Source organism: Scyliorhinus canicula, chromosome 3 (genome assembly GCF_902713615.1).
Source record: "Scyliorhinus canicula chromosome 3, sScyCan1.1, whole genome shotgun sequence".
Classification (NCBI taxonomy): Eukaryota; Metazoa; Chordata; class Chondrichthyes; order Carcharhiniformes; family Scyliorhinidae; genus Scyliorhinus; species Scyliorhinus canicula.
In genome coordinates this window covers 176,580,294-176,604,903 of record NC_052148.1, presented here as the reverse complement: position 1 = coordinate 176,604,903, position 24,610 = coordinate 176,580,294, and positions in this window count along the sequence as shown.

Here is a 24,610-nt window from a genome sequence, read left to right as displayed (position 1 = left end):
AAAGCCAGCTAAAAAGCTGCCCCAAGTATGTGTGTGTATGTGTGAACTGGGATGTTAGAACATGTGTGACACTGAAGAAGGCGCCAGCCAGCAGCAGCACCACTTGCAAAAGACTTTTGCAGGTATATCCCTTTCTTGCTCTCTGATTGCTTAAGTATGCCAATCAGCAAAGACCACAGCTGAAATGGAAACAGGGAAGCTTATTTGCCAAATGGCACAAAGCTGGAATCTCAGAGCTGATTATTTGCCTGCTGAATTCACTGGAACCTCAAATTACAATGGCCACAACACTCAATCATCTTCTCATCATGAGTCAAGGACTGTTTTGTATACTTTTTTTGACCACTTTGAACTAATCCTCACATCTAATCTGTATGAATGTATTAAGTAGCTCATTAATGAACCTAATCGACTTCCTACCATTGGCGGGCAGTATTCCCGCATCGGGACATTCCAGCTCCCGAATTAATAGGATACAGTTTCCCCCACATCAGGAATCCAAAGCTGATTCTCCCATCCGCTTCTCCCCGCCTACCTGCCACGGTGCCTGCTCAGGCAGGTTCCACTAAATCAAGCCATATATTTTAACAGGAACTGCAATACCATAAAACATAATGTGTGAGGGAGAAACATGCTGGCTGGGTTCTGGAGATTTTAAGTGCTCCCACCAGAGGAAAATCAGGATTGTGTCCTGTTGGCACTAGGGGTGTCACTGAGGTGGGATTCTCCTGGCTTGACAGTACAAACAAATGCATAGTACTGAACATGCCGGCTTCCCTGCACTTACTGGGGTTGGGCCGTACTTGGCATGGTGATTTCAGACAGCGCTCTGTTCAAGATCTTCATCTTGGTTCAATCTGTTTAAGCTCTGAAGTGGCCTTGTCACTCTGAACTGCTGTCTGACAGCTGATGAACTAATCAGCCAGTTCAGTGAAAATCAAGCCCGGAACACTTTTCCTTTCCTCACAACCTCTCCGAAAGCCCTGTTTTTAAAATTTGTGCTTTTAGAAGTGTTGGAGCCTTCCTAGAAAGCCCACCCACTTGAAAAGGGTTGAAATCCCCTGAGATCATTTGAAATACCAAGCATTAATTTAATTTCACTGTGCAATTCCTTTAGCTTGCCTTTGATTGGCAGGTTGATGATTTAAACACAGCCTCCAGGTGGTTTGTTTATTTACCTTTCCTTTCGTGCTTGAATGCATCTGAAGTCACCTCCATTGATCCTAACTGTAATGTTCATAAACATTCTTGTTGTCATTGACCGCTGCTGACCAACCTCAACAATGCAAAGTACTTTCTGGCTAAAAAGAGGAGGTGAAACAACTTAGCTGCTTTGGAGTGATCAACAGCTGTCATTCTGGGTCATGTGCCTTCTAACATCATTGTGTGGGTGGTACTGTGCTCATTCCCACACTACCCCTGTATGTACCAGACCCATATATAATGCCTCCCCAAAGCATTACATCAGTTTACTTCAAATCTTACATTGTTATATGCGTTATGTGCTTACCTTTTTGTTACAATGTTAATGGTAGTGTTAATCTAACAATGCTGCTATTACAGTATTAACATTAACAAAAATATGCGAACTCCCCATTCATCTCCTTGGAGTTGGAGGGTTCAGGCAGCCTGGAAGCTTTATAACCCTTCCATTCCTCGTTCACCATTCTGTTAGATATGTGGTAGGCTGTGTTTGATGTTCTTGTTCTTGGCTTGAAGGTTGGATTGGCATTTGCGTAAGGATCATAGAATTTACAGTGCAGAAGGAGGCTATTCGGCCCATCGAGTCTGCACCGACCCTGCACCGACCCTTGGAAAGAGCACCCTACTTAAGTCCACAGCTCCACCCTATCCCTGTAATCCAGTAATCCCATCCAACCTTTTTGGACACTAAGGGCAATTTATCATGGCCAATCCACCTAACCTGCATGTCTTTGGACTGTGGGAGGAAACTGGAGCACCCGGAGGAAACCCACACAGACACGGGGAGAACGTGCAGATTCCGCACAGACAATGACCGAAGCCGGGAATTGAACCTGGGACCCGGGAGCTGTGAAGCAACAGTGCAAACCACTGTGCTACCATGCCGTCCCATCCATCCTTTGCTCCCATTGCTTTATGTTGATCCCCATCTGGTCATTTTGGCTGTTTAATTGATCCATGGTTATTGTTGATTTTTTTTTCATAGAATTTACAGTGCAGAAGGAGGCTATTCAGCCCATCGAGTCTGCACCAGCTCTTGGAAAGAGCACCCTACCCAAGCCCACACCTCCACCCTATCCCCATAACCCAGCAATCCCACCCAACACTGAGGGCAATTTTCGACACTAAGGGGCAATTTATCATGGCCAATCCACCTAACCTGCACATCTTTGGACTGAGGGAGGAAACCAGAGCACCCGGAGGAAACCCACCCAGACACGGGGAGAACGTGCGGGCTCTGCACAGACAGTGACCCAAGCCAGGAATCGAACCTGGGACCCTAGAGCTGTGAAGCAATTGTGCTAACCACTATGCTACCATGCTGCCCCGTGGTCTATTCGTCTTCTTGGCGCTGCTTTTTCTCCTTCTTTCTCCATGTGGACTTTCTGGAAGAGCATTCCTGTGGCAGGAAGGAGGCCGAGTGGCAGGCTCACCTCTGCTTTTTATTGTCAAACGGCGTGGGAATGCTACCAGGATGCAGCAAGCCTTGTGGTTGTGGCATGCTGGCTGGAAGTTGCAGTGCGAGATCAGTTGTTGCCGTACCATTGTCATATTTGAAAGTGGAGGTTTCTCAGACTGCCGATTATTGTCTGGTATCAGTTCCAATGGAGGTATCATGGTAATCTTGTGCGCGGTAGGTTGGTCTGACCACTGGGGAATTTCAGGGATCTGGATTGATAATGGACAAATCTGCTTCGTGAAGAGAGAAGACAGAAGGTGAAATCTGAGTCATAGTCATAGAGCTTTACAGCACGGAAAGAGGCTCTTCGGCCCATCATGTCTGCGCTGACTATCAAGCACCTAACTATTCCAATCCTATTTTCCAGCACTCGGTCCATAGCCTTGTATGCTGCTTTGGCATTTCAAGTGCTCATCTAAAAACATCTTAAAAATTGTGATGGTTCCCACCTCTACCAGCCTTTCAGGTAGTGAGTTACAGTATCGAGCCACACTGTAGGTGAAAAGGTTTTCCCTCACATCTCCTCTGAGCTTCTTGCCCATTACTTTAAATCTATGTCCCCTGGTTATTGACCCCTCCACTGAGGAACATAGAACATAGAACGATACAGCGCAGTACAGGCCCTTCGGCCCTCGATGTTGCACCGACATGGAAAAAAACTAAAGGCCATCTAACCTACACTATGCCCTTATCATCCATATGCTTATCCAATAAACTTTTAAATGCCCTCAATGTTGGCGAGTTCACTACTGTTGCAGGTAGGGCATTCCACGGCCTCACCACTCTTTGCGTAAAAAACCCACCTCTGACCTCTGTCCTATATCTATTACCCCTCAATTTAAGGCTATGTCCCCTCGTGCTAGCCACCTCCATCCGCGGGAGAAGGCTCTCGCTGTCCACCCTATCTAACCCACTGATCATTTTGTATGCCTCTATTAAGTCACCTCTTAATCTTCTTCTCTCTAACGAAAACAACCTCAAGTCCATCAGCCTTTCCTCATAAGATTTTCCCTCCATACCAGGCAACATCCTGGTAAATCTCCTCTGCACCCTTTCCAAAGCTTCCACGTCCTTCCTGTAATGAGGCGACCAGAACTGTACGCAATACTCTAAATGCGGCCGTACTAGAGTTTTGTACAACTGCAACATGACCTCATGGCTCCGGAACTCAATCTCTCTACCAATAAAGGCCAACACACCATAGGCCTTCTTCACAACCCTATCAACCTGGGTGGCAACTTTCAGGGGTCTATGTACATGGACACCGAGATCCCTCTGCTCATCCACACTACCAAGAATTTTACCATTAGCCAAATATTCTGCATTCCTGTTATGCTTTCCAAAGTGAATCACCTCACACTTCTCCACATTAAACTCCATTTGCCACCTCTCAGCCCAGCTCTGCAGCTTATCTATGTCCCTCTGTAACCTGCAACATCCTTCCGCACTGTCTACAACTCCATCCACTTTAGTGTCGTCTGCAAATTTACTCACCTATCCTTCTGCGCCCTCCTCTAGGTCATTTATAAAAATGACAAACAGCAACGGCCCCAGAACAGATCCTTGTGGTACGCCACTCGTAACTGAACTCCATTCTGAACATTTCCCATCAACTACCACTCTCTGTCTTCTTTCAACTAGCCAATTTCTGATCGACATCTCTAAATCACCCTCAATCCCCAGCCTCCGTATTTTCTGCAATAGCCGACCGTGGGGAACCTTATCAAACGCTTTACTGAAATCCATATACACCACATCAACTGCTCTACCCTCGTCTACCTGTTCAGTCACCTTCTCAAAGAACTCGATAAGGTTTGTGAGGCATGACCTACCCTTCACAAAACCATGCTGACTATCCCTAATCATATTATTCCTATCTAGATGATTATAAATCGTATCTTTTATAATCCTCTCCAAGACTTTACCCACCACAGACGTTAGGCTCACCGGCCTATAGTTACCGGGGTTATCTCTACTCCCCTTCTTGAACAAAGGGACCACATTTGCTATCCTCCAGTCCTCTGGCACTATTCCTGTAGCCAATGATGACCTAAAAATCAAAGCCAAAGGCTCAGCAATCTCTTCCCTGGCTTCCCAGAGAATCCTAGGATAAATCCCATCAGGCCCCGGGGACTTATCTATTTTCGCCTTGTCCAGAATTGCCAACACTTCTTCCCTACGCACCTCAATGTCATCTATTCTAATAGCCTGGGTCTCAGCATTCTCCTCCACAATATTATCTTTTTCCTGAGTGAATACTGACGAAAAGTATTCATTTAGTATCTCGCTTATCTCCTCAGCCTCCACACACAACTTCCCACCACTGTCCTTGACTGGCCCTACTCTTACCCTAGTCATTCTTTTATTCCTGACATACCTATAGAAAGCTTTTGGGTTTTCCTTGATCCTACCTGCCAAAGACTTCTCATGTCCCCTCCTTGCTTGTCTTAGCTCTCTCTTTAGATCCTTCCTCGCTTCCTTGTAACTATCAAGCGCCCCAACTGAAACTTCACGCCTCATCTTCACATAGGCCTCCTTCTTCCTCTTAACAAGAGATTCCACTTCTTTGATAAACCACGGTTCCCTCGCTCGACCCCTTCCTCCCTGCCTGACTGGTACGTACTTATCAAGAACATGAAATAGCTGTTCCTTGAACAAGCTCCACATATCCAGTGTGCCCAACCCTTGCAGCCTACTTCTCCAACCTACACATCCTAAGTCATGTCTAATGGCATCATAATTGCCCTTCCCCCAGCTATAACTCTTGCCCTGCGGGGTATACTTATCCCTTTCCATCACTAACGTAAAGGTCACCGAATTGTGGTCACTGTTTCCAAAGTGCTCACCTACCTCCAGATCTAACACCTGGCCTGGTTCATTACCCAAAACCAAATCCAATGTGGCCTCGCCTCTTGTTGGCCTGTCAAGATATTGTGTCAGGAAACCCTCCTGCACACATTGTACAAAGAACGACCCATCTAATGTACTCGAACTATATCTTTTCCAGTCAATATTTGGAAAGTTAAAGTCTCCCATAACAACTACCTGTTACTTTCGCTCTTTTCCAGAATCATCTTCGCCATCCTTTCCTCTACATCCCTAGAACTATTAGGTGGCCTATAGAAAACTCCCAACAGGGTGACCTCTCCTTTCCTGTTTCTAACCTCAGCCCATACTACCTCGGAAGAAGAGTCCCCATCTAGCATCCTTTCCGCCACCGTAATACTGTCCTTGACTAGCAGCGCCACACCTCCCCCTCTTTTGCCCCCTTTTCTGAGCTTACTAAAACACCTAAACCCCGGAACCTGCAACAACCATTCCTGTCCCTGCTCTATCCATGTCTCTGAAATGGCCACAACATCGAAGTCCCAGGTACCAACCCATGCTGCCAGTTCCCCTACCTTATTTCGTATACTCCTGGCATTGAAGTAGACACACTTCAAACCACCTACCTGAACACTGGCACCCTCCTGCGAAGTCAAATCTGTGCTCCTGACCTCTATACTCTCAATCTCCCGTACCCCAAAACTACAATCCAGGTTCCCATGCCCCTGCTGAATTAGTTTAAACCCCCCCAAAGAGCACTAACAAATCTCCCCCCCCAGGATATTGGTGCCCCTCAGGTTCAGATGTAGACCATCCTGTCTATAGAGGTCCCACCTTCCCCAGAAAGAGCCCCAGTTATCCAGAAATCTGAATCCCTCCCGCCTGCACCATCCCTGTAGCCACGTGTTTAATTGCTCTCTCTCCCTATTCCTCAGCTCACTATCACGTTGCACAGGCAACAACCCAGAGATAACACCTCTGCTTGTTCTCGCTCTGAGCTTCCATCCTAGCTCCCTAAAGGCCTGCCTGACATCCTTGTCCCCTTTCCTACCTATGTCGTTAGTGCCAATGTGGACTACGACTTGGGGCTGCTCCCCCTCCCCCTTAAGGACCCGGAAAACACGATCCGAGACATCACTTACCCTTGCACCTGGGAGGCAACATACCAAACGTGAGTCTCTCTCGCTCCCACAAAATCTCCTATCTGTGCCCCTGACTATTGAGTCCCCAATTACTAATGTTCTACTCCTTTCCCCCCTTCCCTTCTGAGCAACAGGGACAGACTCCGTGCCAGAGGCCCGAACCCCATGGCTTACCCCTGGTAAGTCCCCCCCCCCACAAGTATCCAAAACGGTATACTTGTTACTCAGGGGAACGACCGCAGGGGGTCCCTGTACTGACTGCTTCTTCCCAGTCCCTCTTACAGTTACCCATCTATCTCCAGTCTTTGGTGTAACTACTTCCCTGAAGCTCCTATCTATGACCCCCTCTGCCTCCCGAATGATCCGAAGTTCATCCAGCTCAAGCTCCAGGTCCCTAACACGGTTTTTGAGGAGCTGGAGTTGGGTGCACTTCCCCCAGATGAAATCAGCAGGGACACTGACGGCGTCCCTCACCTCAAACATTCTACAGGAGGAGCATTGTACTGCCTTCCCTGACATCACCTCTAGATTTAAAAAAAAACAAGAAAAAGAAAGGAAGAGCTTACCTGATATTCCCTCAAACCCTGCTGCCGCTGAAAGGTAAGCAAATTTAAAGGCACTCACTCACCTTCACGACAGGCCCCTGCTCCCGCTTCCCAACCACCGTTGGGTGGGGGGGTTGGTTAGAGGAGGAGGTAGGGTGGGAAACACTGACGAAGTGTTTTGGGTTTAACTGTCACTTGACAACAGCCCCTCCACAAACCACCTTCAAATTAGGCTGACTGCACTGCACGTATGCAAATTTCCCCAGAACAGCTGATCAGTAGCTCTGCTCTGCTGCCCTCTGCTGGATGCTTTCCTTCACTCAAACCCCTTGGGTCTCCTTCACAGGCTCACCTTCAAATTAGGCTGACCGCACTGCACGTATGCAAATTTCCCCAGAACAGCTGATCAGTAGCTCTGCTCTGCTGCCCTCTGCTGGATGAATGTACCTTCCTAGGAGAAATGTACCTTCCTATCCACCCTACCTATGTGACTCATAAGTTTGTGCACCTCAATCAGCTCCTCCCTCTGCAATCTCTGCTACAGGAAAACAACTCCAGCCTATCCAGTCTTTCTTGATTGCTGAAACCATTCAGAGCCAGGCTACATCCTGCTGAATCGCCTCTGCACCCTCTCCATTGCAATCACTTCCTTCCTCTAGTGTGGTGACCAGAAATGTATACCGTACTCTAGCTGGGGCCTAACCAGCATTTTGTACAGCTCCAGCAGAACCTCCCTGCTCTTATATTCAATGCCTCGGTTAATAAGGCAAGAATCCCATAGGCCATCCTAACCCCCTTATCTATCTAACCTGCTGCCTTCAGAGATCTGTGAACCTTCACACCAAGGTTCCTTTGATTCTTTGTAATTCCTAGGGTCCGACCATTCATTGTACCCTTACCTTGTTAATCCTTCCAAAATTCATTACCACAGACTTTTCATGGTTAATTTCCATCTGCCATTCTTCTACCCATCTAACCAGTCCATCTATATCATCCTGAATACTGAGTAGTCTAAATATGCTTTATGTTTGAGCATTCAGGACCCTACTGTTCTGGCTGGCTGATGACAATGGCAGTTATTTCTGCCACACATCCTGTTATGTATCTGGGAATACATTCTTGCTGGTTCTGTGTCACGTGATGTGCAGTGACATCAGCTAAGTGTTTGCAAGGGCTTTGAGCAGATCACTATTTTGATCGTATTAAGAAACACTCTTAATAAACCTCTCACCGTGTTTTGCAAAAATCCAGAGCATGGGCAACAAAGAAATATAGCAGGAGAGAAAACTGGTGAGTGGAATCGAGCAGAAAAAAGTTGGAAATAAGATTTTTGTTTACTAATTGTGGGGCAGCATCGGGAACAATGGAAGATTCTCGGGACCGGACTCATGCACACACTGCACAGGTTGGAATATAGCTGCCGATGTGAAGATTTAACAAAGGTTTTCCACAGAAACTGTGAGTAAGAAGACCGACAGTCAGTGAAGACTTACTTGTATTTAAGTGAATAGAGTGTGGTCTGCTGGGACCGCCCACATGGGGAAGCTACATGGCTCTGTCCGGGCCACTGCTTGGTAGGAAAGTCTAAATACTCAGGCATTGAAAAGGAGAAGATTTCCTCGTTGCTTATTCAAGGGATTGTTAGTGACTTTTCAACACAGTCAGAAGAGATGAAGTGAAGACCCCAGGAACCGGGATGCAAAAATAGTGGCAAAATCGGCGCAATGGACACATTTGATGAGGATTATGAAACATGGAATTCATATGAAGCAAGATTCCAATTGTTTTTAATGGCTAATCAGACACTAGAAGACCTACAGATCACAACATTCTTCAGCTCAGTTGACCGTAAAATGTTTATGCTGCTAGAGAATCTTGTTCACTCAGCAAAACGACTTGGCAAGTCCTTCAGCGAATTAAAGAAAACCTTAGAGGGGCATTTCTCTTCTAAGCCGTTATTGATTGTAGAAAGGTTCCAATTCCAACACCATAGCCGGGAAGAAGGTGAAACCATTTTATAGTTTATATTGTCTTTGCGAAGACCAGTTAGATATTGTGAATTTTTTTTTTTTTTTATAAATGTTTTTATTCAGTTTTCGTATTTTATATTGAACAAATTACAAATTGTTAGGAGAGAGAAACAAAAAAAAACAAACAAAAACAAACACGCAAAAATTAACATACATATTTACAGGTAAGCATCTTCGTAGTAGTAACTGCGCCCCCCCCCCCCCCCCCCCCCTCAACATGTTTATTTAGCTTGGTTTTGGGCCTTAGCTAGCCATCGAACCCCCGTAACGAACCTGTAGCCCCCCCCCCCCCTCCCGCTACCTTCCCCCGACTATTCTTCCTCTTGTACATTGGCCACAAATAGGTCCCGGAACAGTTGCATGAATGGCTCCCACGTTCTGTGGAAGCCGTCGTCCGACCCTCGGATGGCAAATTTGATTTTCTCCATTTGGAGAGATTCCGAGAGGTCGGACAGCCAGTCCGCAGCTCTGGGCGGTGCTGCTGACCGCCAGCCAAACAGGATTCTACGGCGGGCGATCAGGGAGGCAAAGGCAAGGGCATCCGCCCTCCTCCCCAGGAATAGATCTGGCTGTTCTGAAACCCCGAAGACCGCCACTATCGGGCATGGCTCCACCCTCACTCCCACCACTTTGGACATTACCTCGAAGAAGGCTGTCCAGTACTCCACGAGTCTGGGGCAAGACCAGAACATGTGGGCGTGGTTGGCCGGGCCTCTTTGGCACCGTTCACATCTGTCTTCCACCTCCGGGAAGAACCTACTCATACGGGTTCTTGTTAAGTGGGCTCTATGTACCACTTTTAGTTGCGTCAGGCTGAGCCTTGCGCACGTGGAGGTGGAGTTGACCCTATGCAGTGCTTCGCTCCAGAGTCCCCACCCGATCTCCATCCCCAGGTCGTCCTCCCATTTCCTCCTTGTTGCGTCCAGTACGGTGTCGTCCCTATCTACCAGTCGGTCATACATGTCACTACAGTTCCCTTTCTCTAGGATACTTGCGTCCAGTAGGTCTTCCAGTAGTGTCTGTCGTGGCGGTTGTGGGTACGTCCTTGTCTCCTTTCGTAGGAAGTTTTTGAGCTGCAGGTACCGTAGCTCGTTCCCCCCAGCTAGCTGAAATTTCTCTGTCAGTTCGTCCAGTGTTGCGATCCTGTCGTCCGTGTATAGGTCCCTGACTGTCAGTGTCCCCCCGTCCTGCCTCCACCTTTTGAAGGTGGCGTCGGTCAGTGCTGGTTTGAACCTATGGTTGTTGCAGATGGGAGCCCTGTTCGACATTTTGGTCAGGCCAAGTTGCTGCCGCAGTTGGTTCCAGGATTGGAGGGTGGCTGTCACCACTGGGCTGCTGGAGTGTTTTTTGGGTGGGGATGGGAGTGCTGCTGTGGCGAGGGCCCGGAGGGAGGTTCCCATGCAGGAGGCCTCCTCCGCATGCACCCACTCAGCTTCTGGCTCCTGGATCCATCCCCTTACTCGCTCGGCTGATGCTGCCCAGTGGTAGAATTGTAGATTCGGGAGGGCTAACCCTCCCCTGGTTTTTGTTTTTTGTAAGACCTTCTTTGGGATCCTAGCATTTTTACCCCCCCATACGAACGCCATGATGAGTTTGTCCAGCGCTTTGAAAAAGGCCTTGGGGATGTAGATCGGAATGGATCTAAACAGGAAGAGGAACCTGGGCAGTACGTTCATTTTGATCGTCTGAACTCTCCCCGCGAGGGAGAGCGGGAGTGTGTTCCATCTTTGCAGGTCCTTTTTAACTTCCTCCGTCAGGCTGGTGAGGTTCCATTTGTGGATCCCTTTCCAGTCATGGGCTATTTGGATCCCCAGGTAGCGGAATTTATGTCGGGCTTGTTTGAACGGCAGCCCCTTTAGTGCTGCCCCCCCCCCCCCCTTGCGGGTGTAATGGGAAGATCTCACTTTTGCTCATGTTGAGTTTGTAGCCCGAGAAGGCTCCAAACTCTTTCAGGAGCGCGATGATTCCGTCCATGCTGCTTTGTGGGTCCGAGATATAGAGGAGCAGATCATCCGCATAGAGTGAGACTCTGTGCTCTCTACCTCCCCTTCGGATCCCCCTCCAATTTTTTGCTGCCCTGAGCGCGATTGCTAGCGGTTCGATTGCTAGTGCGAACAGCAGCGGGGACAGTGGGCATCCTTGTCTGGTGCCCCTGTGCAGCTGGAAGTATTGGGAGTTGGTATTGTTGGTCTGTACACTCGCCATGGGAGCGTTGTACAGGAGCTTTACCCAAGCGGTGAACCCTGTTCCAAGCCCGAACCGCTCCAGTACCTCTATGAGGTATATCCATTCGACTCTGTCGAAGGCCTTTTCTGCGTCCAGGGAGACGATCACCTCTTGTGTTCTCTCCCCGGAGGGGGTCATTATCACGTTCAGCAGGCGCCTGATGTTCGCGGTCAGCTGTCTACCTTTGACAAAGCCCGTCTGGTCCTCTGTGACCACCTCAGGTACACAGTCTTCTAGCCTTTTGGCTAGGATTTTGGCCAGTATTTTGGCGTCTGCATTCAGCAGAGATATGGGTCTGTGTGACCCACATTCCGTTAGGTCTTTGTCTTTCTTAGGTATCAGCGAGATTGAGGCCTGTGCTAACGTGGGTGGCAACGTGCCCCTAGCTAGCGAGTCTGTGAACATCTCCCGCATGTGCGGGGCCAGCGCTGTCGCAAATTTTTTGTAGAAGTCCGCCGGGAATCCGTCCGGTCCCGGCGCCTTCCCCGCCTGCATGGAGCTAATGCTCTCCATGATCTCTCCCAGTGCTAGTGGTGCTTCCAGATCCCGTTTTCTGCCCTCTCCCACAACTGGTATGTTCAGTCCGTCAAGAAACCGGTTCATCCCAGCCTTCCCCGTTGGGGGCTCTGAGGTGTACAGCTCTTGGTAGAAGGCCTTGAAGGTTTTGTTAATCTTCTCTGGTTCTGTTTCCAACGTGCCTCTGGTATCTCTGATTTGCGCAATTTCTCTGCTGGCTGCCTGCTTTCTCAGCTGGTGGGCCAACAGGCGGCTGGCTTTGTCTCCGTGTTCGTATAGGGCCCCGCGTGCCTGGCGGAGTTGGTGTACTGCTTTCCTGGTGGAGAGCAGGTCAAAGTTCCTTTGTAATTCTTTTCTCTCCGCCAGGAGTTCTACAGTCGGGGCCTCGGAGTATTTATGGTCTACCTCCAGTATGGAGTCGACCAGCTTCTGCCTAGCCACCCTTTCCTCCCTATCTCTTTGCGCTTTGTAGGCTATGATTTCCCCTCTTAGTACGGCCTTAAGCGCTTCCCAGAACGTGGAGGGTGAGACCTCCCCGTTTTGGTTGATCTCAGTGTACTCCGCTATGGCCTGCGCTATCCTTTCGCTGAAGGCCTTGTCAGCTAGTAAGGCACCGTCCAACCTCCATTTGGGGCGCTGGGCCCTTCCCGTCTCTAGCCGCACATCCATGTAGTGTGGAGCGTGGTCTGATATCACAATTGCGGAGTATTCCACCTTGTCTATCTCTGGAAGCACCGTTTTCCCCACCACAAAGAAGTCAATTCTGGTGTACACGTTGTGTACTGGGGAGAAGAAAGAGAATTCTTTCTCCCCCGGGTGGGCGAATCTCCAGGGGTCTACTGCTCCCATCTGCTCCATATAGTGGCTGAGTTCCCTTGCCATGTTTGAGGTTTTCCCCGTTCTGGGGTTTGATCTGTCCGTCGTTGGGTCCTGTACACAGTTGAAGTCCCCCCCCATGATTAGTCGGTGCGTCGCTATGTCCGGGATTTCTGCCATGGTCTTTTGGATGAAGCTCGTGTCGTCCCAGTTGGGCGCGTACACGTTAACTAGAACTACCGGCGCCCCATCCAGGGCCCTGCTGACCATGACATACCGTCCCCCTGGGTCCGTAACCGTCTTTGTCGCCCTAAACATTGTCCTCTTGCCAATCAGGATCGCCACCCCCCCTGGCCCTTGCCCCATAACAGGAATGATAGGTTTGTCCCACCCAGCCCTTTCTTACCCGCAGTTGGTCCTGCTCCCTCAAGTGCGTCTCTTGGAGGAAGACTATGTCAGCCCTCATGTTTCTAAGGTGGGTGAGGACTCTAGATCTCTTCACTGGGCCGTTAAGTCCCCTTACGTTCCAGGTGACTATTCTGGTGGGGGGCGTCTGCCCCCTTGCTCCTGTGGGGTTAACCATATTTGTCCGGTGGACGCGCCCCTGCCCTCTGGGGTTTCCCTATGTTAGGGGGCCGTCCAGGATGTCCACTATCACTGCTCTCCCCATGCGGTCGGGTCCCTGCGCTCCGGGGTTCCCCCTTGTCCCGGGGACACCCGCCATGGCCGTCCACTTTGTGTCCGCCACGCGGGTAGTCCCCTGCACTCCGGGGGGCCCCTTCACCCACAGACCGTACTGGGTGGGTGCTTGCAGCAGTTCCCTGTTTCGAGCCCTTGTCTGTGGCACTTTGTGGCCCTATTCCCTTACTGGCCTCTTTTGTCCCTTCGTCCCTGCGTTTCCCCTCCCTGGTCTCTCGCCCCCCGGGTGCCCCCCCCCCCGCTCTATCCCTTTCGGGGATACCCCTGTGTACCCCTCCATTGCCCCTCTCTCCCCCATTCCTGTCCCCATTTGCTCTCCCACCTTTGATGGGTGATCCCCCCCCTCCCCTGCCTGGCGCCTTCCCCCCTGTTGGGGGTGCGCTGCGGCCCTGCTCTGTTGCGCGCCCCCTTCGCTAGCTTTCCTGCTAGCACGGTGGCTCCCCTCTCGGAGGTTGCTGTCCCGCTTCCCCTCTCCCCTCTCCAGTACTCCCGTTCCCTCGTGCCGGGGCCTGGCCTCCCACCTGGAGCGGGCCCTAGGGCATTGGGTTGTTTTCCGTTCTGGGTGTTCCTGCCAGGGGGGAGGGGGCTGGCTTTGCCTCGCCCCTCCCCACCCCCCCGTCGGCATGACGTGTCTCCTTGCCATGGGCCCCTCGTCCCTACTTCCCATGGCGTTTTTCCAGCCCGTGCTCCTCGACGAATCTATTCGCCTCGGCAGGGGCTGTAAAGAAATATTCCTTGTGTTGGTATGTGACCCAGAGTTTTGCTGGGTACAGCATACCAAAACGTACTTTGTTCTTATAGAGAGCTGCTTTCGCTCTGTTGAACTCCGCCCGTCTCTTAGCTATGTCCGCTCCAAAATCCTCGTAGATTCGGATGGCGTGCCCGTCCCAATTGCAGGCTCTATTCTCCTTGGCCCAGCGCAGGATTGTCTCCCTATCCCGGTACCGGTGCAGTCTGGCTATAACTGCTCTCGGTTTTTCCCCTTCCTTGGGCTTCGGGCGCAGTGACCGATGAGCTCTGTCCATTTCCGGTGGGGTGGGAAAAGTTTCCCGCCCCACTAAGGAGCCCAGCATCGCAGCCACGAATGTTGTGGGATTTCTACCCTCTATCCCCTCTGGCAGGCCCACTATCTTAATATTTTGCCTTCTCGAGCTGATCTCCTGGTCGTCTACCCTGCCCTTCAGGCTCCCCTGTGTTGCACTCAGTTTCACCATTCCCCTCTCCAGGGATATGACCCGGTCGCTCGCGTCAGTCGCTGCCTTCTCCAGCTCTTTAATGGTTGCCCCCTGGGCTTCCAGTATCTTCCCTTGGGCTTCCAGTATCTTCCCTTGGGCATCCACTTTCTTCTCCAATCTGGTCAGAACCTGCTGCACCCCTGACATGGCCCTGGTCACTGCTGCCTGTGCTGCGGCCTCTGCGTCTGCTTTTAACTCTGCCTTGAATGCCTGCAGCTGCTCCCTCACCACCTCGGCAAAGGCTTCCTTCCAATTCACGCCCCCCTCTAACCCCAGGGGAGAGGTTGCCCGCCCGTCCAGCTCTTCTGGATGCGGCGAAGCATCCTTCCCGCCGCTTCGCGTGTTGACTCGTTCGCCCGAGCTGGCTTTCCCTTTGCCCAGTCTACTTCCGGTGCCCCCTTTCTCTTGGCTCCCTTCTGGCACTTTTTTCTCCCCCTTCCCCTTCATCTTTTCTTCTCTCCTTGTTCTTCTTTTTCCCCCTTTTCCGCACCCTATTTTTATTTTATTTATTATTATATATCTATATATGTATATATATATATATATATATATTTTTTTTTTTTTAAATTTATTTCCCCTACCCCTTTTCTCTTTACCAGTTTTCTTTTGGGAAGAACAGAAATACAAGTCTCTTTTTTCTTTTGTCTTCTTTCCCCACTCAACCAGGAGAGAGAGTCCCTTTGTCTTTGCCACGTGGTGGTCACAGCAGTTGGGGGGGGGGGGGGGGGGGGGGGCGAGTGGGCCGGTGGTCGCTGCTGGTTGGGGGGGGGGGTGGTCGCTGCTGGTTGGGGGGGGGGTGGTCGCTGCTGGTTGGGGGGGGGGGTGTCCCCGCTGCTGGGGGGGGGGTGTCCCCGCTGCTGGCTGGGGGGGGGGGGGTTGTGTCCCCGCTGCTGGCTGGGGGGGGGGGGGTTGTGTCCCCGCTGCTGGCTGGGGGGGGGGGGGGTTGTGTCCCCGCTGCTGGCTGGGGGGGGGGTCCCCGCTGCTGGCTGGGGGGGGGGGGAAGAGAAGAGGGGCCGCCGCCGCCGCACCGCTCCTGGCCCGCGTGGGGGGGGGGGGGGGGAGAGAAGAGGGGCCGCCGCCGCCGCACCGCTCCTGGCCCGCGTGGGGGGGGGGAGAGAAGAGGGGCCGCCGCCGCCGCACCGCTCCTGGCCCGCGTGGGGGGGGGGGGGGAGAGAAGAGGGGCCGCCGCCGCCGCACCGCTCCTGGCCCGCGTGGGGGGGGGGGAGAGAAGAGGGGCCGCCGCCGCCGCCGCACCGCTCCTGGCCCGCGTGGGGGGGGGAGGGAGAGGGGATGGACCTGCTGCTGTTGGGCCCCCCTGTCGCCGCTCCGCTGCCGCTCCGGCTCCTCCGCTCCGGCTCCTCCGCTCCCGCTCCGGCTCCTCGGCTCCTCCGCTCCGGCTCCTCCGCTCCCGCTCCGGCTCCTCCGCTCCCGCTCCGGCTCCTCCGCTCCGGCTCCTCCGCTCCGGCTCCTCGGCTCCGGCTCCTCCGCTCCGGCTCCTCGGCTCCTCCGCTCCGGCTCCTCGGCTCCTCCGCTCCGGCTCCTCGGCTCCTCCGCTCCGGCTCCTCGGCTCCTCCGCTCCGGCTCCTCGGCTCCTCCGCTCCGGCTCCTCGGCTCCTCCGCTCCGGCTCCTCGGCTCCGGCTCCTCGGCTCCCGCTCCGGCTCCTCTGCCGGCGCTCCTCCTCCGCCGTCCGGCCTGTCGGGGGGGGGGGGGGGTTGTTCTTCTTGTCTACCGCTTGCGGGAGCCCCTCTCCCTGCGACCTCCTCGCTCGCCGCCCGGAAGTCAAGTCAGATATTGTGAATTTTGTACAACACTCGATGATACACTTAGAGACAGGCTGGTTTATGGGTTAAGCAGTGAAGCAACTCAGAGGAAGCTGCTTCCTGTAGTGATTTAACGCTAATAGCTGCTGTGGAAGTTGCCACATCTATGGAGTTTGCAATGAGAGAGGCTTCGTAGATGGGGGTTTGAGCAAAGATCGACAAAATGGATACCTAAAGGAATAGGCTGTAAATGCGCAACCATTGTATACAGGTTAGACACCCACCAAGGGAATGCTGGAGTAAATTGAATGCATGCAAGCACTGTGTCAAAAAGGATCATATTGCCAAGACTCAGAATATTTCTCCTACACTAAGTATGTGCAAGAAGAACAATACAAGTAAGCAATCTAGTCGTGTCTACAAATGAAACTTATGATCACTCAAAAGACAGCGAAACCTAGTTACTGCAAGACGTAAAGCTTGGTGTCTTGTCAGTGCAGGGCGATCGGCAATGTTTTGGGCATATCCAAAACTTGAAGGTCATGAAATTTAAATGGAGGTGGATACAGGTGCAACTGTATCACTAATACCTGAGACAATTTATTATCAAAAGCTGAAGCATCTGCCTTTAAAACCATCAAATGTGATGCTGAGGACGTACACTGAAGCAGTTGTACCATTAAAACCATGCATTGTGGTGAAAGTAGAAGAAAATGGACAGACAGCAAAGTTGCCTTCATGTTGTCCGTGGAAATTTTCCTGCTCTATTTGGCAGAGCATGGTTGGCGAAGATTAGTCTCAACTGGGAAATAGTCAATCAACAAATGGATTCAAAGAGCAACTTGCAACAACTTCTGAAGAAGTACAAAAACGTTTTCACTAGGCTCTATGACTGAAGTTGAGCTACACCTAAAAATCAAACCAGGCAGCATGTACTGTACCATGTGGCATCAAGCCTAAAGTTGAAGAAGAATGAGAAAGGTTGGTAAGGAGAGGACTCATTGACCCTGTTGCTACAAGTAATTGGGTGACAGTAATCGTTCCTGTATTAAAACGGGATGGCTCAGTGAGGATTTGTAAAGATTTTAAAACAACCAGTAACTCAGTTTTTTTGTGTAGATCTCTATCCTCTGCTGCTGATAAAGACTTGTTTGCTGGACTTTCTGGAGGACAGAAATTCAGCAAAATTGATCTTTTGCATGCATTTCTGCAGATGAATGTGGCGCTGAATCACAACCACTACTCATTATTGTGACGCACATAGGTCTGTTTCATTACAGAAGACTTCCTTTTGGAATAACATCTGCACCTGCTCTTTTTCAAATATCTATGGATCAAATTATAAGTGGGTTGAATGGAGTGCAATGTTATTTAGATGGCGTACTCGTCATTGGTCCAAATGAACAGCAATACTTGACAAATTTGGAAGCGACCCTGAAATGGTTACATAGCCGCAATCTGAGAGTTAAGGAGGAAATATTTGACTTCTGGTGGCGGCCATGGATTAAGTGGTCAAAAACAGGACAGCTCCAACTTGAAAGCATTGGTTTTGGCTTTTTTCACACATGCATTGGGTAGATTCGGCAGAAAAGTGGAGCAGAAAGTGTCAGAGAAGAGGTTCTCGCCTGGATTTGTATGTTTACTGGCTATCATAGAAACACAGCAAAAATAGGAGCAGAGGAGGCCATTTGGCCTTCGAGCTTACTCCGCCATTCTTTATGATCATCCAACTCAATAGCCTAATCCCGCTTTCCCTCATAACCTTTGATCCCCTTCATCCTAAGTGCCCTATCTAGCTGCCTCTAGAAAACACACAATGTTTTTGAATCAACTACTTTCTGTGGTAATGAATGCCACATGCCGACCACACTCTTGGTGAAGAAATTTCTCCTCATCTCTGACCTAAATGGCCTACCCCGTTTCCTCAGACTGTGCCCCCTGGTTCTGGACTCACCCACCATAAGGAACATCCTTCCTACATCTACCCTGTCTAGTCCTGTTAGAATTTTATAGGTTTCTATGAGATCCCTCCTCATTCTTCTGAACTCCAGCGAATACAATCCTAACCGCTCAATCGCGCTTCCTCCTCCCAGGAGTCAGTCTGGTATACCTTCGCTGCACTCCCTCGACATCTAGAACATCCTTCCTCAGATAAGGAGACCAAAACGGCACACAATATTCCAGGTGTGGTCTCACCAAGGCCATGTATAATTGCAGCAAGACATCCCTGCTCCTGTATTCGAATCCTCTTGCAATGAACGCTAGCATAGCATTTGCCATTTTGACCGCCTGCTGCACCTTCAGTGACTGGTGTACGAGGACACCCAGGTCTCGTTGGACGTTCCCCTCTCCTAATTTATGACCATTCAGATAATAATTCAAACCCGGCTGAAGACGATGGATGTGATTCTCCGACCAGAAAATCCCGTGCGAGGTCAATGGACGTCTCCATTGTCCATGTCTTGCCCATGGCGTTCTTGCGGCGGGCGGAAGAATCCAGCCCAGCGAAATAGCCGGGTAAGGAGTTGGAGAAACTTGTGGCGCAGCACCAATTGTGAAATTGGTAGAGGGGGGAAGGGACAGCGGCGACAGGAAAGCCTCAGATGGAGCAAGTCGGGCGGTGCTGAGGGGGGTGGTAGGGGCGGAATACGCGGGAATTGTGATGTTGGATCACACGCCGCATTGGCTGGATGTGAGGCTTAGTTCGGGGAAGGTGCAGAGGCCGGATATTGGATTCGGGACTTCTGGCAGACAAGCATTGTGTTAGAAGGTGAGAGTGATGATTAGGAATTGTGTGGAGCTTAATCAGAAAGGGGAGATGTCGGCGGCCACATCTGGGAGACTTTGAAGGCAGTGGTCCGAGTTGAGATTATTCTGTTTAAGGCTCATAGGAATAGGAGGAGGAGGGAGGAGCACAGGTGGCTGTTAGACAAGACAGTCAAGATGGATAGGAGATAATCGGCAGCCCCCTCAAAGGTGTTATTGGCAGAGAGGAAGATGTTACAGGGGCAGTTTGACAGGATGATGATGGGCAACGTGGTGGGGCAGCTGTGGATGGCGAGGGGGGTGCAGTATGAGTATGGAGAGAAAGCATATCGTATGTTGGCCTACCAATTGTGGCATTAGACAGAGTCCAGGGATATTTTGCAGGTAAGGGCGCAGAAGGGGGAGTTGGTGTCTGAGCCGTAAAAGATAAATTAGGTGTTCAGGAGGTACTATTGTCATGTGAGAGTGCCTTTAAGAAATGGGTATTTATTACTGCAGTGATGTCAGAGTGTGGATGGAGCTGGTCTGTCTGTCAGCATTTAGTTTCACTTTGAAAAAAGCTTGGGTATGTCTTTGTTTTTTGTTTCATTTCAGTGTTGGAGCTGCAGCCAGCCAAAGAATGTGCAATGTTGTTCTCTCTGCCATGTAAAAACTATCTCTTGATCATTTGGTGAATTCAGAGTTAGAACTGTTCTCAGTAGTGAATGTAAACCTGATGTGCTTCTGTTAAAAGGTGTTTTTATGTTTTATGGATGTTAAAAGGAAAGCCTAAGGATTACTTAGTGTCGTATTCTTTGGGGGTTTTATTTGAAATTATGGTTGCTAAGATGTTCACTGTATTTTTGAAAAAGTTTAACTTAAGTTCATAGAATAAACATTGTTTTTCTTTAAAAAATAATTTTCGATTTCTGCTGCACCACACCTGTAGAGTGGGTCATGTGTTCCCCACCCCACAATCTAGTAAAAGTTGTGGGTCAGGTGAACTTCATGATACACTTTGGGGTTCTCTAAACCCTGGCCCATATCACTATGGGAAGTTGTACAATGATGAGCTAGGGGGAGAGGTGGTGGATATGGGGTTCCTGGGTGGGTTGGAGTTGCCAGAGCTGGAGGAGGGGAAGAGGCAGGTATTGGAGGAGCCGTTGAGGCTGAGAAAGGTGATGGATAGTATTGGGAATTTAGTCGGGGAAGGCTCATGGGCTGGACAGCTTTCCGGCAGAGTTTTATAAGCAGTTTGCGAAAGAATTGGCCCTCCATCTGTTGGGGATGTTTAGTGAGGTTGTGGAGAGGGGTGAGTTACCAGCGATGTTGTCTCAGGCATTGATTTCACTGATCCTGAAGAAGTGGAAGGACCCACTGGAGTGTGTGTCCTACAGACCCATCTCTTTGTTGAACACGGATGTGAAAGTACCGGCGAAGGTGTTGGCATGTAGTTTGGAGGGGTGCGTGCCAGAGCTGGTCTCCGAGGACCAAACAGGGTTTTCAGCTCTCCAACAACAATAGGAGGCTGGTGAATGTAGTTTTGATTACGTCAGGGGGGTCGGGCACCGGAGATTATTGCATCCATGATGTGGAGAAGGCCTTTGACCATTGACCGGGTAAAATCTGTTCGGAAATCTGGATTGATTTGGGTTTGGGCCGTAGTTTGTGTCGTGGGTGTGCCATTTGTCCCCGATTGCAAATGTGCGTATGAATGAGACAGGTTCAGGGTGTTTTGGGCTGCACAGGGGAATTGGGCAGGGGTTCCCGCTGTTGCTGTTGTTATTTGTGCTGCCGATTGAGCCCTTGGCAATGGGATTGTGATGGGGGTGGTGGCAGCGAGCATGGGGTGTCGTTGTATGCAGAGGACCTGCTGTTTGTGTCTGACCCACTGGAGAGTATGGGCAGAATTATGGGTCTGCTGGGGAGGTTCAGGGCCTTCTCCAGGTATAGGCTGAAGGTAGGGAAGAGTGAGGTGTTCCTGGTGAATGTGGCGGGGACCAATTTGGGGGTACTACTGTTTTAGATGGCAAAAGAGTGGTTTAGATATTTGGGGATTCAGGTGATGCATGAGTGGGCCTCGATTCATAGGTGGAACTTGACCAAAGATAAATAAAAACTGATCCAATGATGGAGGAGGTGGTGGACTTGGTCCAAAAAGGAACACTGTCAGATGTTCATTAGAAAAATTCAATCCTCAAGCCCTGCTTCACATGAAGACTTGACAGACAGAATGGAGTTCTATTATGGGTAATCTATTTGATTATTTCCCCATGATTGCGTAGTAGAGTCCTTGACCAACTGCATGAGAGACATTCTGGTGTGGTGAGGATGAAGGAATTAGCCCGCAGTTATTTTTGGTAGGCAGGATTAGATACTCAAATTGAAGAGAACATTGGGCAATGTTTATCATGTGCAAAACTAAGGAACACTCCACTATTACAACCGTTACATCTGTGGAAATGGTCAACACAGCCATGCCAGAGAATACACATCGTTATGCTGATCCACTGGACCGTCACATGCTGTTAGCAATTGTGATTGTGCACTCGGAATGGCCAGAAGCCGCAAGAATGAAGTCAATGACAACTGAGCAGATCATTGAAAAACTAGACAAAATATTCTCAAGATTTGTAACACTGGAGCAGACTGTCAGTGATTACTTTGAAGGAGTTTGAGGCCTACTTGAAAGGGAACGGCATACGCCTTATCAAGTCAGCTCCATATCATCCTGCAACGAATGGATTGGCTGAACATTGTGTGCAATCATTAAAACATTCTATCAAAGCATCACAGGACTATGTTACATTATCAAAAAGAGTAAATAAATTTCTAACATTTTGTCGGAGCACTATACATGCTACTAGGCAAAGTTCACCGGCAGTGCTGTTGTTCAAGAGAAAACTACGAACACAGTTTAATTTGTTAACTCCACCTGATATTTCAGAAATTGTCAAACGACAATAAGCACAAATTTCTAGGAGGGATTAAAAACTCTAAAAAGTGAGTATTAAACCAGTGAGAGAGAGTTTTCGCTAGAGGTTACAGCACCAATGAGAAATGGGTACCTGCTATACTCCTTGCGAACACAGGTCCAATATCATGGGCGGGATTCTCCGACCCCCTGCCTGGTGGGAGAATCACCGGGGGTCGGTGTGAATCCCGCCGCGCCGTTCTCCTAATTCTCCCGCCCCCCCTCCCACATATTGTCCTGCCGTGAGTCGCGTCGCCCGCCTCGGAGAATGGCAGGGTCCGGCACGAGTCAATAGGCTCCAGGGATGACCGAATTCTCCGGCCCGCGATGGGCCGACGTCCCGCCTGTTCTTTGCCAGTCCCACCGGCGTAAATTAGAGTAGGTCCCTTACCGTCGGGACCTGGTGGTGCGGGCAGGCTCCAGGGTTCCTGGGGGTCGCGGGGGGATCTGGCCTTGGGAGGTGACACACAGTGGCCTGGCCCATGGTCAGGGCCCTCCGATCCATGGGCGATCCTGTGCCATGGGGGCACTCTATTGTTCCGCACCGGAGGCATGGTCCTCCGCCATTCCCGATGGAGAAGCGAATCCTCTGCGCATGCGCGAGGATGATGCCAGCACACGCTGGCGTTCCCATGCATGCGCTGACTCGTGCCGGCCGGCGAAGCCCCTTCGGCGCCGGTTGGCGTGGCGCCAAGCCCCTTTCCCGCTGGCCGGTGGCACACCAACCACTCCGGGGCAGGCCCAGACCCTGAACGTGCAGCAGATTCCCCACCTTTGGGGCGTCCCGACGCCGGAGTGGTTTTCGCCACTCCGTCTGCTGGGACCCCCCACCCCGCTGGGTAGGGGAGAATCCCACCCCATATACCTTACAGCCGGAAGATGAAAGAGTTTGGCGATGTCATGCTGACTGTACCAGTGTTCATCCTGAGAAAGGCAAAAAATTAGTTTGCAGAAATTTCTCACGAGGTTCTACCTTTAGAAGATCTCGAGAGTTCAACTTTGGAATGGAGACCAGAGACAGTGACAAATTCAGATTTTATTTCTGAGGACTTTTCAATGCTTATCGTGACAGATACTGAAATAACTATTTAAGTACCATCTACAGAAAGGAACGAGGATACTACTGCGGTTGCAAGTAGCTGAGTTCAAGAATCCAGAATTCGACCAAACGGCCACCACTATATATGTGGAGAAATAACATATCAGGGGATCTGTTGTATAAATGTTAATTGTTTTTGTTGCACTAATGAAGTAAAGAGAGAGGGAGGGATGTTATGTATCTGGGAATTCTTGCTAGTTCTGCATCACGTGCTGTGTAGTGCCACCAGCAGAGGGGTTTGCCCAGGTTTTGAGCAGACCATCATCTTGATTGTATAAACCTCTCATCATGTTTTGCAAGAATTCGGAGTGCGGGCACCTCTTTGCTTTTTTTATTTGTGGCAATAAAGAAATATCACACTTCTGATAAAATAACAGTGCTGGAATAGCTGAAAATCCAAGGAAATTCAGGGCCTAGGCTAGGCAGATACTTCAAGTAGTCAACAACATAAATTGACATGGAGCTGAAGCTGGTAGATGGAACAATGATATAGATCATTCATGATCTCCATTAATGGTGGAACAGACTTGAAAGTCTCAATAACCTAATCTGTTCCCAAAGTGGATCTGTACTGCCAGATGTGCTGTCTTTCAGATAATACTTCGGGGTTGAATTTTAACTTTATTGCATTGGTGCAAAGCATCTCTTGGGAGGAGACAGAGAGGAAAATAGGATGGAAAGGATTCCCTGGAGACAATATTACTTTTATGGAAGACCAGTGAAGCTCTGAGAAATGTTATCAAACATGTATGATCTTCCCTGCCTTATTTTGCTTTCTGTGCTGTGCCCAGATAATGCTTCATTCAGAGGGAGTGAAGACAAGAAAAACGTCGCCTAGCTCTTTAACATTTTTCAAGGCTATACAGTACCACTATATTCCACTCCCTTAGGTGGCACGGTAGCACAGTGGTTAGCATTGCTGCCTCTCTAGCTCCAGGGTCCTAGATTCAATTCCGACCTCGGGTGACTGTCTGAGTGGAATTTGCACTTTCTCCCTGTGTCTGTATGAGTTTCCTTTGGGTCCTCTCGTTTACTCTCACTGTCCAACGAAGTCCAGGTTAGGTGGAGTGACCATGCTAAATTGTCCCTTCGTGTCCAAAAGGTTAGGTTGTGTTACTGGGTTAAGGGGATGGGGTGGAGGCATGGGTTTGGATAGGGTGCCCTTTCTGGTGCAGACTCAATGGACCGAATGGCCACCTTCTGCACTGTAAATTCCAAGCCGCAAATGAAATAGTTGGAAACCCTGCAAGATCATCCAGATTATTCTAATGGAACTGACTATAGAACCTTTCTCAGGATGAACACTGGTACAGTCAGACAGTGGGTTGTTGGCG